General features: G+C 43.6%; 1 protein-coding gene across 5 annotated transcripts in view; it reads right to left on the bottom strand.

Annotated features, from left to right (window-relative positions):
- The window catches only part of MSANTD3 (Myb/SANT DNA binding domain containing 3), a 76,186-nt gene extending 66,481 nt beyond the window's left edge, over positions 1-9,705 (bottom strand). For 4 of the 5 annotated variants that reach the window (XM_075271027.1, XM_075271029.1, XM_075271030.1 and 1 more), the window contains exon 1: positions 9,397-9,705. The gene's annotated coding sequence lies outside the window, so the exon portion shown is untranslated. The remainder of the gene's footprint in view (positions 1-9,396) is intronic. The other variant, XM_075271028.1, reaches the window with a different exon arrangement.
- Positions 9,706-13,693: the final 3,988 nt, after the last annotated feature.

Here is a 13,693-nt window from a genome sequence, read left to right as displayed (position 1 = left end):
AGCGCTATTCGGCTTTTGGAGTACAGATTCAGAGGTTTGGTATCTGGATGCCATGTCATGTTTGTAGAGCCTGTAAGGTACCAGAAAAGTGGATTCCCCAAAGGAGTGACCCTATTTTGAAAACTGCACCCCTCAAAGAATTTATCAGGGGGTGTAGTGAGTATTCGTATCCCAGACGTGACTGCACATCGTATGGCGAAGAGGGAATATACAAGCGGTGTGGAGTACATTGGGAACACCACATTCCCACAGGTCCCAGTAGGTCCTATATTTGGGGGAGTCACTTCTGGTGTCTTTTCGCTCATAAGCTGTAAATCTGGGGTGTCCCCTGATATCCGCTCACACAGCTTATACATTGCCTTCCTGCCGCAGCCAGTTGTATTCTAATAATTTGGCGATTTTTGCGGGTTTTTGTCCTCGCATTACTACATGCTATATTTTCTTTATTTTTCTGGTGACGTGGCCATATAAGGGCTTGTTATTTGTGGGATGACATGCATTTTGTAATGACACCATTTTTGGGTACCTACAACTTATTGAATACATTTTATTAACTCTTTTTTTGCTGGATTAAAAAAAAAAAAATTCTGCCATTGTGTTTTACCTTTTAAATTTTTCACCATGCAGCGTACAGTATAATTAACATGTGACCTTTATTCTGTGGGTCGGTACGGTTACGGCGATACCTCATTTATATTATTTTTTTATGTGTTACTAGTTCTGCAGAACAAAAACACATTTGGGGACATAAATCAATGTTTTTTGCATCGCCATTTTCTGAGAGGCGTAACATTTTTATTTTTCGTTTGACAGTGTTGGTTGGGGGCCTATTTATTGCAGGACAACTTATGCTTTTTATTGATACTGTTGTGGGGTGCATATGACTTTTTGATCACTTTTTATAGCATATTATGTAAGGTGAGATGGTGAAAAATCACTACTCCCGGCAGGTTTTTTTCGGGTTTTTTTTTTCCGTCATTCATCGTGTACATTAAATATTGTATCTGTTTTATTGTACAGATTGTTACGGACGCGGCGATACAAAATATGCATTGTTTTTATTCATTTTTCGGGTTGTTTTTTTTTTTATATAATTCATTTTCTATAGAAAGAAGGGAATTTTGGGGGCTTTATAACTTTATTAATTAATTGTTTTAAAACACTTTTTTTCCCACTTTTTTTTTTTTTTTTTTTTTAACTTTATCATGTGTCCCTATGGGACACTTGGATCAGTGATGATTTCATCGCTGATCCTGTATTATGCAATGTGAGACACAGCATACACGTGTCTCACAGGGCAAAACAGTATGGCACAGACTCACTTCCAGAAGAAGGATGAAAGAGGTAAGTGGGGCTCAGTGCAGCCTGGGGTTACTAGCCAGACCCCAGGCTTCATAGTAGACATACCGACACCCCCCCGATCTCGCCGCGGGGGTTGCCGAAAAGCACAAAACCCTTTGTTTGCGGTGGTCATGTTTGACCATCGCAATCAAAGAGTTAAAACCTCCGATCAGTAAAAGCACCGACCGCAGGTTATAGAAAAGGGTGAGAGCTGTCGGTAACAGTTCTCACCCGCTTCTGCCCACTCAGCTAGTGAGCAGGCGGAATTACCATGACGTACTATTACTTCATGGTGCACGAAGTACCTAGCGCCCATGATGTAATAGTACGTCATGGGTCTTTAAGGGGTTAAAAGGGAATTTTAAATGAAGGAAAGAGAGCCAGATTTATGAGTACAAGTTTATGACCCTGCTTCAAACATTGTAGAAAGGAATTAATCTGTCACATGGGTTCATGGCATCCTACAGAAATCACTGAACTGAGACAGCTATAAAAGGCACGCTCTGAAATGATAAGTACATTGCAAACTGATGAATTGTTTACTTGTATGTCCCAATAACCTTCTTCCACCCTCCCTCCGAGAATTCTATTCCTGAGTGTCCTTTTTGTACATAAATATGCATCCTTCAGAAATAGTTTTTAGATATACCTGAAGAAGAAGCCGAGAGCTTCGACAAGTTGTAATCTGTCATAATTATTAGTTAGCCATTAAAAAAGGTATCAACTACTGAAGACTCTCAAATTTTTTGTTTTTTATAGTGTAAAACAAGTATTATAAAAGAAGATTTTGTTCAAAGCTCCAACCCAACCAGGGTGCCACGACAATCCAGTTAAAAAATGACCACATGCCATCTCATCTCAGGCAATCCAGACTTCCCTGCTGCCTTGCGCTCAAATTTACTCTCCAACTTCCTGGGCCTGCTGCCTCTTCACTTTCATCGGGTACTCTCGGTCTCGTCCCTCCCGGAGTTGGTTCTGTTGGGCTCCTCTAATACCACCTCTTGCTGCCCAATAGTCCACTTTTACTTCTCAATTAAGAAATCGCATGATCTGCACAGGTAATTTCTGCCATTTCAACGCCTCTGTCTATCCTCTTTAGCCCCCCTCTCATACCACTTCCCTTGGCTATGGCATATTGCTGGAGGACTCCACAGATCAAACACCAACATATTCAGGGGGTTGGGAGTGGGATCTTTATTCCCACTGGATATGTGGTCCTCTGCCTTCCAGGCGTGACATAAATTTTCCATTTCTTGTAAGGCACAGGAAACCAATTAATTCTCTCACGATGGTACAGAGTTCACTGTGTCCTTCATGAACCTCAATGCTGGAGATGGCACACTGACCGAGGCACAATGGTGCACATTTGGTGGGGATGCTTGCTTCTGAGACCATTCTGGACCAAAGTCCGACGCATCATCTGGATGGTGACTGGTATTGCATTGGAGGATGACCCTGCGCCCTTCCTCCTTTCCAGGAAATTCCAAAAGCACACCCATAGATTACTCGAATTTAGGCTAGATGCTGCCTAAATTGTCATACCCAGGCCATGGAAGTCTCCTGCTCCCCCTTCCCTGATGACTTGGCTGCAAGAGCTGCACTGCATCCGCAATATGGAAAACCTGCTTGCTGAATTAAAGCAGGATGATAGAGTCCAGTGGCTCCTATGGAACACTTTTTACTACTCCGCCGATAACTAATCTGCATTCACTTACCCACCACCCAAGTTCTGTCTCCTCAAACTCTGATCTGTCCTTATTCCCTTCACTACCCTCTGCCAATATTACCTCACATTTCTCAATTTTAACTGTTCTCCACTTCTCAGTGGTCTCCGTTGTTTATTAAGGGGGAGGATTCCACCCACCTCGCAATCTGTGCCACCTCATCCCTATTTTTTTTTGTTAGTTATTGACTTTATGTTTCGTCTTTGCGATATTTATACTTTTACTTTTACGTGACTCTGCTATGCCAGTGTATTTACTTGCCCCTCACCCCTTTGCCTCCTCTCAGCCTCCCTGATGTTGTTAATCCCCAATGTTCGTCTATAACTCCCTCTCTCTCCTCCCCCTCCAATTTTCAATTGCGATCCATGTTGTTCTGACTTTTATTGCAAAATTTCAATAAAACTTTTAATGTTAAAACTGTAGTTTTTTTTTGTCTTTTGGTAAAAATTATTTGATAGAGGTGCCCTAATGAAAAATATTTTTTGCAGGGGTGCCCTGAGTACTCAGAAGGGAGTAAGTGAGATGAAATGACCGTTATTCAGATATATATACAAACACCTACATATAATGGCTGACCTGTCAACAATTAAAGAATATTTATCAGGTTTCTTTTTTCCTGTCAGACCACACACTATGGCTGTCTATCAAAAGTATCAAACACATTAAAAAAAAATGCTATAATCATATTTAAGGAAAATGTAATAGGAAACATAATTATTAGCATTTCACCCTATGAATTGCAAATTTTCTGTAAAAAACACTTCATTTAAAACCCACAATAATGGTCAATTTTGGCACTATTTTTTTCTTCTGTAAGGGAGCGTTCACACTACCGTCGGTGTCCGACATGTAGTGTCCGCTCAAAATCTGTCACGGACACTAGGAGCGGACACTAGCCCATTCAAGTGAATGACAGGTGTCACGGACACAGCTAGTGTCCGCTCCTAGTGTCCGTGACAGATTTTGAGCGGACACTAGGAGCGGACACTACATGTCGGACACCGACGGTAGTGTGAACGCCCCCTAACAAGAGTCTAAAATTTGTGAAATTCTCATCTACATTGCTGCCACTGTAATATACTGTGAATTTTCCACTGTGTAAATACGATCTTGGACTTATTTTACATGTGGTCAAACCACATAAGGTCTGTCTGTAGCCTAATCCGAAAGCAATCTACAAAGTTGCGAGAAAGAGCCTCAGAAAAAAAGAGGAAATGATGCAGTAAAACCTAAGTTCTCCATTAACTTTAACTGCAGTGATTTGGATAACTGTATATTAGGGAATAGCCACAAAAATGGGATCCTGACACTAGGAAAATTGTGTGTTTTTTTTTTTTATTTTAAATGCAGCACGTTAATTTTACCATTGAAAGCACAGAATTTATTCTATATACATAAGAAGGCAAAAATGCAGCAATTAGTTAAAAAATATGGAGTTGTTTTTGGGACAGTGTTTAGTTTTTTTTATTTATTTTCTAGCAGCGTTTTGCCATGTGTGGATCTGAATCTGAGATTCGAAGCCAAAATCTGTGTCAACAGATTAAAACCTGCCTCCAATATCGCTGCAGCAGTGCTCACCTGCACCAGAATATCATCTGAAAAATATCCATTAGCCTGTTAAAGACCAAGGACGTATGACCTAGGTCATATAGGGCTGTATGGAGAAGGCTCATGAGCTCAGCTCTCTCCATAAACGGAGGACACTGGCTTTATAATACAGCTGGCACCTGCTACTAACAGCTGCAATCGGTGCCGACAGTTAAATGTGTCCGTGGCTTCTAAAGTGCGCAGACGCCTTGGGTGCCGCCATCTTTTACCAATCACCATCCTCCTAAATGTCATCGGAGGACAGTGATCGGTTGCCATGACAGCCTGGAGCTTATTGAGGACCCCCAGGCTTGTCGTTGCCATAGGCAGTGTATAGCAGAAGTCAAACACATTTTACTATTGATTGCAATACATTAGTATTGCAGTGAATAGCATGAGTGATCAGACCCCCTAGAGTTCAAGGTCCCTAGGGGGCCTTAACATAAAAGTAAAAGAAAAGAAGGTTAATTAAATATGTTTTTATAAGTATTGAAAAACAAAACAAAACACAAAAGTTCAAAATCAACCCTCTTTTCCTAGATCACATATAAAATAAACAAATGTAAACAAACATTTTAGGTATCCCTGTGCTCAAAAATGCATGAACTTTGAAAATATTAATCCCATATGTTGAACAGGGTAGGTGGAAAATTTTTTAAAAAGCCAATTTTTTTTTAACACTTTGAATCTTAAAAAAAAAAACAAAAAAAAAAACCCCTGAATAAAAAGCAATCAAACCATCAGATCTTTCCCCAAAGGTTAACAATAAAAACATCATCTTGTCCTGCATAAAAAAAGACACCATACTTTAAATATGAAAAATTTACAGATGTCAAAACTATTTTTTCTCTTTTGCAGTTTTTTTCAATAATTTTTTTTTTTAATCAAAGTATCAAAACACTACAAATACTTTATAATTATTTATTGCTGTGTTTGTACTGACCCAGGTAATATGTTTTACAACACCATGAACGCTGTACAAATTAAACCCATATGACATTGGCACAGATGCATTTTTCTCCAATCCCAACTCATTCTAAATTTTTTTCCAGTTTATCAGTACATTGTTCAAGATATTGAATGGTGCCATTTGGCTGGGTTCACACAATGCGTCAAAATCCGGCTCAAAAAAGCGTCTCCCATTGAATTCAATGGGTTCCTTTTTCCGAGAGTGGAAAAAGGAGTGACACACCCTTTCTTGAGGCGGATTCGTACGCGGTGCGACACTTCCTCCCGACCAGTCCCATTCATTTGGGCCTAATCCGGAGCAGAATGCCGATGCACTGTATGAACTGCACTGGCATCCACTCGTGGCTAGCTGTTTTTTGGACCGGATTCTGAGGCCGGATAAACCCCCATGTGAACCCAGCCTTACAATGTGCAATTTGTCCTTTAAACAATAATCCATCATGGGACTCTCTGGACCAAAATAAAAAAAAAAAAGTTATGGCTCTTGGAAGGTGGGGAGGAAAAAACTCCGGTATGCAAAAATGAAAACTGGCTCGTTCCTTAACCCCTTCCCTGTACTAGTACAGCGTATGCCAGATGTTTAACTATGGCGGACACTAGGTACACCCAGCGCTAATGCCCACGGTCAATGCTCAAAGCTGACCGAGGCGCCATTTTCCTGTAGCCTGCATTAGAAGAGCCATTTTTTTGCAATACATTAGCATTGTATTAATGATCAGACTCTCTGGGATTCAAGACCCCTAGGGGGTCTAACAAATGCATATTTTTTATTTTTAAGTTAAAGAAAAAAAAAAGAAAAAAATAATATATATATATATATATATATATATATATACACACATATATATAAATTAAAGTTCAAAATAACCCCCCCCTCCCAGAACACATATGAAAGTACTTAAATACTGTGAAATATATACACATTATATCACTATGTCCAAAAATGCCTGCTCTGCAAATCCGTAAAAATATTTTTCCTGTAAGGGCTAGTTCACACGTGAACTGCCCGCGCGGGTTTTGACACAGAGAGAGACGCGGCGAGCCGCGTCTCTCTCTTGTCAAAACCCGCCCGCCGCGACCATCGCTGTCGCGGCTTAACCCACTGCTGTCGGCTCAAATGAATGAGCCGACATAGGAGGGAGCTGCCGGGGGCGGAAGCCGCGCGGCTGAACCTGCGCGGCTTCCGCCTGAAGAAAGGACTGGTCCTTTCTTTTCTCCGCTAGCAGCAGCTCGCCGCTAGCGGAGAACAGAAGCCCGGCGGTCTCCATAGACCATCATTATAAGGGGAGGTTTTGGACGCGAAATCCGCTGTCAAAAACCTCCCCTTATACTCACGTGTGAACTAGCCCTTAGGTAAACACTGTACCGGGTTAACAAAAATAAATAAATAAAAGGGCCAAACCACAGTTTTTTCACTGTTTCGCCTTTGATAAAAATTTGAACAAAAAGTGATCAAAACAAAAAAGACTCCTTAGGGTTAGTTCACACGGGGGCAAGGAGGCGGATTTTGACTGCGGATTTCGGCTCAAAATCCGCCTCCATACAATGGTGGTCTATAGAGACCACTAGCGTTCCTTTCTCCGCTAGCGGCATGTTGCTGCTAGCAGAAAAAAAGAAGAGAGCTGCCCTTTCTTCAGGCGACATATTTTTTATTTGAGCTGACTCCGGAGGGGAAAGCCGCGACGGTCATGGCAGGCAGGCTTTGACCCGAGAGTAACGTGGCTCCCCGTGTCACTCTCGGTGCCAAAATCCAACCCCCCCCCCCCCCCCCCCGTGTGAACAAGCCCTTATATAGCCTCGTACACAGAAGTATTTAAAAAAAAAAGTTAGTATAAAAAAAAAAAAAGTTACAGGTGAATATAGCGACTTTTAGTATACTCGAGAATAAGCCGAGTTTTTCAGTACAGTTTTTTGCGCTGAAAAAGTCCGCCTCAGCTTATACTCGAGTCATTAAGGTTACAGACCCGGCATCCAGACACCGGGGCGCGTGCCGGGCCTGCAGCAGAGCAGTGCCATTATAGCTACAGACCCGGCATACAGACACCGGGGCGCATGCCGGGCCTGCAGCAGAGCAGTGCCATTATAGCTACAGACCCGGCATACAGACACCTGGCAGAAGCATGGCGATGCTGTTCATTTCAAACTGCATAAGTACTTACGGTACTTCTGCTAGCAGGCCTGGAACGCAGACCCCGCCCCCCCCTACTGTATCACACGAGGGGGTGACGTGGGCACATAACCTCAGGCCTGCACCCGTGTATCGTAAGTACTTCTGCATTTTGAAATGAACAGCATCGCCACGCTCCTGCCAGGTGTCTGTATGCCAGGTCTGTAGCTATAATGGCACCGTTCTGCTCCCGAGCGGTCACCATGGCAACCGGCACCTACTTTGTAACTCTTACAGCGGTAATGCCAGAGTTCATGAGCTCCAGCATCTCTGCTGTAAGAGTTACAGCGGAGATACCCTCTGCAGGTAGTACTTGTAGCCTCCGAGGGGAACCGCTGCAGGGAAGCGGCAGGCGCCGCCATGCCTCTGGAGAGAGGAGGGAGCGAGCGCAACCGCTCTCACGAGGGCAGCCCTGAAGCACTGAGGGAGATCCCCTGCCAGGAGCGCTGAGGCCGCACCTGAAGGAAGACCTCGGCCGCTGGACCTGAAGGGGAACTGCGGCCGGCCACCAACAGAAGCGCTGAGGGGAATCCCTGGAAGTCGGGGAATCCAGTCAGCGCTCCTGCCGGGGATTCCCTTCAGAGCTCCTGCCGGCAGCCGGCCACAGTTCCCCTTCGGGGGGTTATATATATATATATATATATATATATATATATATATATATATATATATATGTAACCCACACAGCATATTTGGTATCCTCGCAATCGTACCGAAACATAGAATACAGACATGTCATTTTGGCAGCACAGCGAACGCCGTAAAAACGACGCCCGCAAGACAGTTGCACAAATGCACTTCTTCTTCAAATCTATCCCATTCTGAATTTTTTTCCAGCTTCCCAGTACATTATACAGAATAATTAATGGTAGCATCATGAAGAAAAATTTGTCCCATAAACATTAAGCTGTCATATGGCTCTGAGAGCAGAGAAATAACAAGGTTATGGGGTTTGGAAGGGGGGGGGGGGGTTGTCAAAAACGAATCAAAAAATGCCCGCTTATTTATTTATTTTTAATTGAGGATGACATCATGCATTTATACACAGCTGTTGGTCACAACTGAATGGGGGTAATCTTTGTGCACATTAATGGCACATTAACAGGCGTCATCTGATGGTTCCTCTAATAAATGTGGCGGATTTTTGACATACCCTAGGGGACATGTCAGCCCATTCAAATGCTAGAAGTGGAAAGACATGATGTCACCATAGGAACCACAGCAACTGAAAACACCCAGGACTTCTATATTAAAAAAAAAAAAAAAATGCCAACGCACATGTGGTGACAAAGTAGGAGACAGCCCATGACCCTGTCACACATGTCACTTTCCACATACGTGTGCCATTGCCAGGAAGGAGCGCGCCAATTGCGTCCTATAGCCGGCACTTCTTGAAAGCTTCAGTCACATGCATATGAATCAATAGACGGGGATGGGATAAATAAGGGAGGAGGGGTGCAATGCCAGAAAAAAAAAAAAAAAAAAAAAAAAAAAAGGAGGTGAGAGTGGGAGGAGAATGCCCGGGAAAGGGTGGAGGGAAGTGACAGGGGCTATAAACAATTCATTAGAAAACAGTAGCGATGAATATTCACAGGGTGTTAATCCTACCAAGCATCGGGACTGGCCTGAGCTCTTCCTCCACGGCCCGGCGAGCACCTGGCTAGGAGCAGACTGCCTAAGCTTTGCCCGGACAAAAAGCCTCAGCTGCCCCCAGAAGGGAGACGTTCCGGCCACAGGGGCTGCTCACCCTTAGTTCTGGTCGCCCTCGTACAATTTGCGCCTGGCTCAATGTGGCTTTGTTATGGCTGCGCCTGATCAGAACAAAGGACGAGCTCAGCCCTTCCTCCAGAGCCAGATAATTTCCCTGCCATTTGAGGCTCTTCAACCTGAGTGCATATAAAAGGCCTTCCTCCCAATGCTGCCAGCTGCAGGCTGTACAGTGGAAGAGCTGGACTGGATAAGCTGGAGGGGACTTGGTACTGCTGAGTGTAGAGAAGTGAGAAAGTGAGTCTGGGCTCTTCTGTGGAAGGTGCACTCATACATCTCTCGCTTCCCTTAAGTGTTCTTAGAGATCTCATGTCTAGGATACAGTGCAGAACATATGCACTATACAATCCCTGATATCACTGCCAGATGCTACAGTAGGCAAACCATGTAACCTAATCTGCCAGCAGTCTACAGAGTGGTTCTTGTGGTGGACTGTGACTCCCATTGCCAGAAATAGCCTCCACAAAGAGGAAAAGCTGCAGTAAAGCCCAAATCCTCCAATAACTGTAACTGGAATGATTTGGATAACTATATTAGGGAATAGCCACCAGGAAGGCATCTGTACATTGCTACATCTCCTAAAGGCTGAGGACACGTGCAGAAGTTTAAAAAAAAACAAAAAAAACATCAATTTATTCACCACTATCCACAAATTGCTGCAAATAAAAGGTTGAGGAAAATACCGCATTTAAATATATATATATATATATATATATATATATATATATATACATACACACACACACCTTTTCAATATGCAGTATTTTAATTTTAATTGAAAATGCATTTTCCTAAATCTGGGAAGAGGCAAGACAGAGGAAGAAGTTAAAAATGGAAGCGTTGGGGGGGGGCATTGTTTTGCACAGTTTTTCCATAGCATTTTTTGGCTAACGCCCGATGTACCAGGCCGCAACCAAAAAGCGCCTCAGGGAGAAAAACGCAGCTGAAACACATCATGTTTTTTTTCCACAGCACTTTTCACAGAAAGTTCACGTCAATTTTGGAAATCGCAACATTTCTGCAGTGTGTTCAGTGCTGAATTCAGCACAATGTCGGCTTTCCCGATCTGTGCCCGGTGTGAAGAGCTTACGGCCCGGTACCGTAGCTCTTCTATGGTCAGAAGGGCGTTTCTGACCATTAGCCAGAGACGTCCTTCTGCCTCGCGGCGCCAATCCTGCTGTACTGTGGAGCGGGGAGGAACGCCCCCTCCCTCCCTGATACTACTGGTCTATGGACGAGCGCTGTGAGCAGAGGGAGGGGGTGTTCCTCCCCACTCCACAGCACAGCGCGATAGGCGCCGCGAGGCAGAAGGACGTCTCTGGCTAACGGTCACCGGGCCGTAAGCTCTTCACACCGGGCACAGATCGGGAAAGCCGACAGTGTGCTGAATTCAGCACTGAACACACTGCAGAAATGCTGCGATTTCCAAAACTGACGTGAACTTTCTGTGAAAAGTGCTGTGGAAAAAAAACATGATGTGTTTCAGCTGCGTTTTTCTCCCTGAGGCGCTTTTTGGCTGCGGCCTGGTACATCGGGTGTTAGCCAAAAAATGCTATGGAAAAACTGTGCAAAACGATGCCCCCCCCCAACGCTTCCATTTTTAACTAACTAGCTGCTATATCAGCTTTTTAGCTTTTTTTTTTTTATTTAGATTAAAAAAAAAAAAAAAAAAAAGTACACACGTTTTTCCTATTTTACATTGAGATTTACAGTCAACTCAGTCTTAACTAGAGATGAGTGAACACTAAAATGTCCAAGGTTCGAAATCCGATTCGAACAGCCGCACACTGTTGACTGTTCGAACGGATTTCGAACCCCATTATAGTCTATGGGGAGGGAAATGCTCATTTCAGGGGTACGCAAAATACGATAAAATTATACTTACCAAGTCCACGAGTGACGGTCGGGCTGGATTCTCCTTGAAGTCTTCTCTCAGTGCAGCGTCCCCGCATCTTCTTCCAGCTGAAATTCATTCTGCCTAGGCAGCGGGGCCTAGGCAGAGCCGACTGTGCATGCGCAGTCGGCTCTGCCCGGCCCGACGCCTGAGCAGAGCCGACTGCGCATGCTAGGGCATGCCCGCACATGCGCAGTCGGCTCTGCCTAGGCCGGATGCCTAGGCAGAGTGAATTCCAGCCAGATGACACCGCGGGGACGCTGCACGGAGAGGACATCTAAAGGTAAGAGAAGAACCAGTGTTGATTGGCAGAATGGATAGCATTCTGCCAATCAACGCTGGTTCTGCATCGAACCTTAAACTTCGAACAGCTAGTAGTGTTCGATCGAGTACGAGTATTTCGAATACCATAGTATTCGATCGAACACTACTCACTCATCTCTACTCTTAACCTGTTCCTGCCAATGCCTTGGGAGCTCAGCAGGGTTTAAAAAATAAAAACATATTTAGTAGAATCCATATCACAGGGGGGAAAAAAAAAACAACTTGGTATCCTCATGACCTTAGCACCCTAAATTATATTCTTCTTGTTTAAATTAGTGATAGAGTTACAATGAAAGGAACTTTATTTTTTTTATGTATTCCAAACATTAAATTCAAATTTATAAACATTAAATGCAGAGAATACATATATACAAAAATGATATTTGGTCCAAAACATGCTATGAAAAAAATCTCTGAGGACTGATCATTTTCAATGTTTGCATGCATTTAAAGGGCTATAACTTTATAAAAAACATTTCACTAATTATCAAAATGGGCTTGCTTTTGTAGATACATGTCTTTTATTTAGCTCTTTTCTACACTGTCCCCTTCAGAACCTGATCCTTTTATCCAACACTAAACTCAATGAACACAATGCAAATACTGGTTGGGTGACTGGCTTAAAGAATACCTTTCATGTCCTAATGAAAGTGCTGTTTTATATACCACTAGAAAGCCAACAGTGCACTGAATTCAGTCGGCTTTCCCTGTGTCCCGGTGGTGGAGAAATTGGTGTCGTTAGTATCGGCACAGTTATCTACAAGGGCGTTCCTCATAGCTCAGCATCATCGCTGGGCGGTAAGGAACGTCTCCCCTGACTGTACTCTAACATAGCTTTGAACTGTCAGAGGGGGCGATCCTGTCACTCAGTGATGACGCTGAGCTATGAGGAACACACTTAACAGTTGGGAGATATTGGTGCCATAAGTAATGGCACTTGGATCTCTTTCTCTGGGTCACATACCAGGAAAGCAGTCAGCTTTCTAGTAAAACTACATAAGCGGTTTTATATAGCACTAGAAAGCTGACAGTGTGCTGAATTCAGCATTTTCCCATTATGTGCCCCAGGGCTGGGCGTTCCTGACAGTCTAAGGGCACCGTCATTCAGTCACGGCTACCCGATTTTTGGTCTGGACCAAAAAACCCCATGTGAACTTACTCTAACATCATCGCAGGGCTGTGAGTAAAGCCTCCCCCATGGAAGTACTCATAGACTAGTACTGGGGGGCGTACAGGGCCATGGACATATACTGTTGGGGCGGGGTAGGATGCTCCTCACAACCAAGCTAGACTGTCAGGAACTCTCTTCTAACAGTGGGAAGATATTGGTGCCAAAACTAACGGCACTGCTATCTCCAGCCCCAGGGCACATAATGAAAAATCTAACAATGTGCTGAATTCAGCGCACTGTTGGCTTTCTAGCAGTATATAAAACCGCATGTGCATGAGGACCTGAAAGATCCTCTTTAACTCCTTCCCAACATCCACCGTAATAGTACGGCGCTGCCGGGAAGGACTTCCCGCAAACTGCCATAGTACTACGGCGGCTGCATGGTGCGCACACAGAAGCTGTGTGCATATCATGCCCTGCGAGTGTCAGCCGTAACATACGGCTGACAATGCCCTGTATCACCCGCGGTCGGAAACAGGTCCGATCGAAGGTGTTAACCCCTGAGATGCCGGCGGTCAAACATGAAAAAAACATTACATATTTGGTATCACCGCATCCGTAATAATCTGAATAATAAAATTAAAACATTATTTAACCCGAACGGTGAACATCATAAAGAAAAGACGTAGAAAACCGCACAAAATAATGATTATTCACTACCTTTCCCTTACAAAATATTCAATATAAAGTAATCAAATGGTCAGATGAAAACCAAAATGATACCAATAAAAAGCAGAGGTCATCCCGCA

Source organism: Leptodactylus fuscus, chromosome 4 (genome assembly GCF_031893055.1).
Source record: "Leptodactylus fuscus isolate aLepFus1 chromosome 4, aLepFus1.hap2, whole genome shotgun sequence".
Lineage (NCBI taxonomy): Eukaryota > Metazoa > Chordata > Amphibia > Anura > Leptodactylidae > Leptodactylus > Leptodactylus fuscus.
The sequence above is the reverse complement of the archived record's forward strand: the minus strand, read 5'-3'. Positions and strand labels throughout refer to the sequence as shown.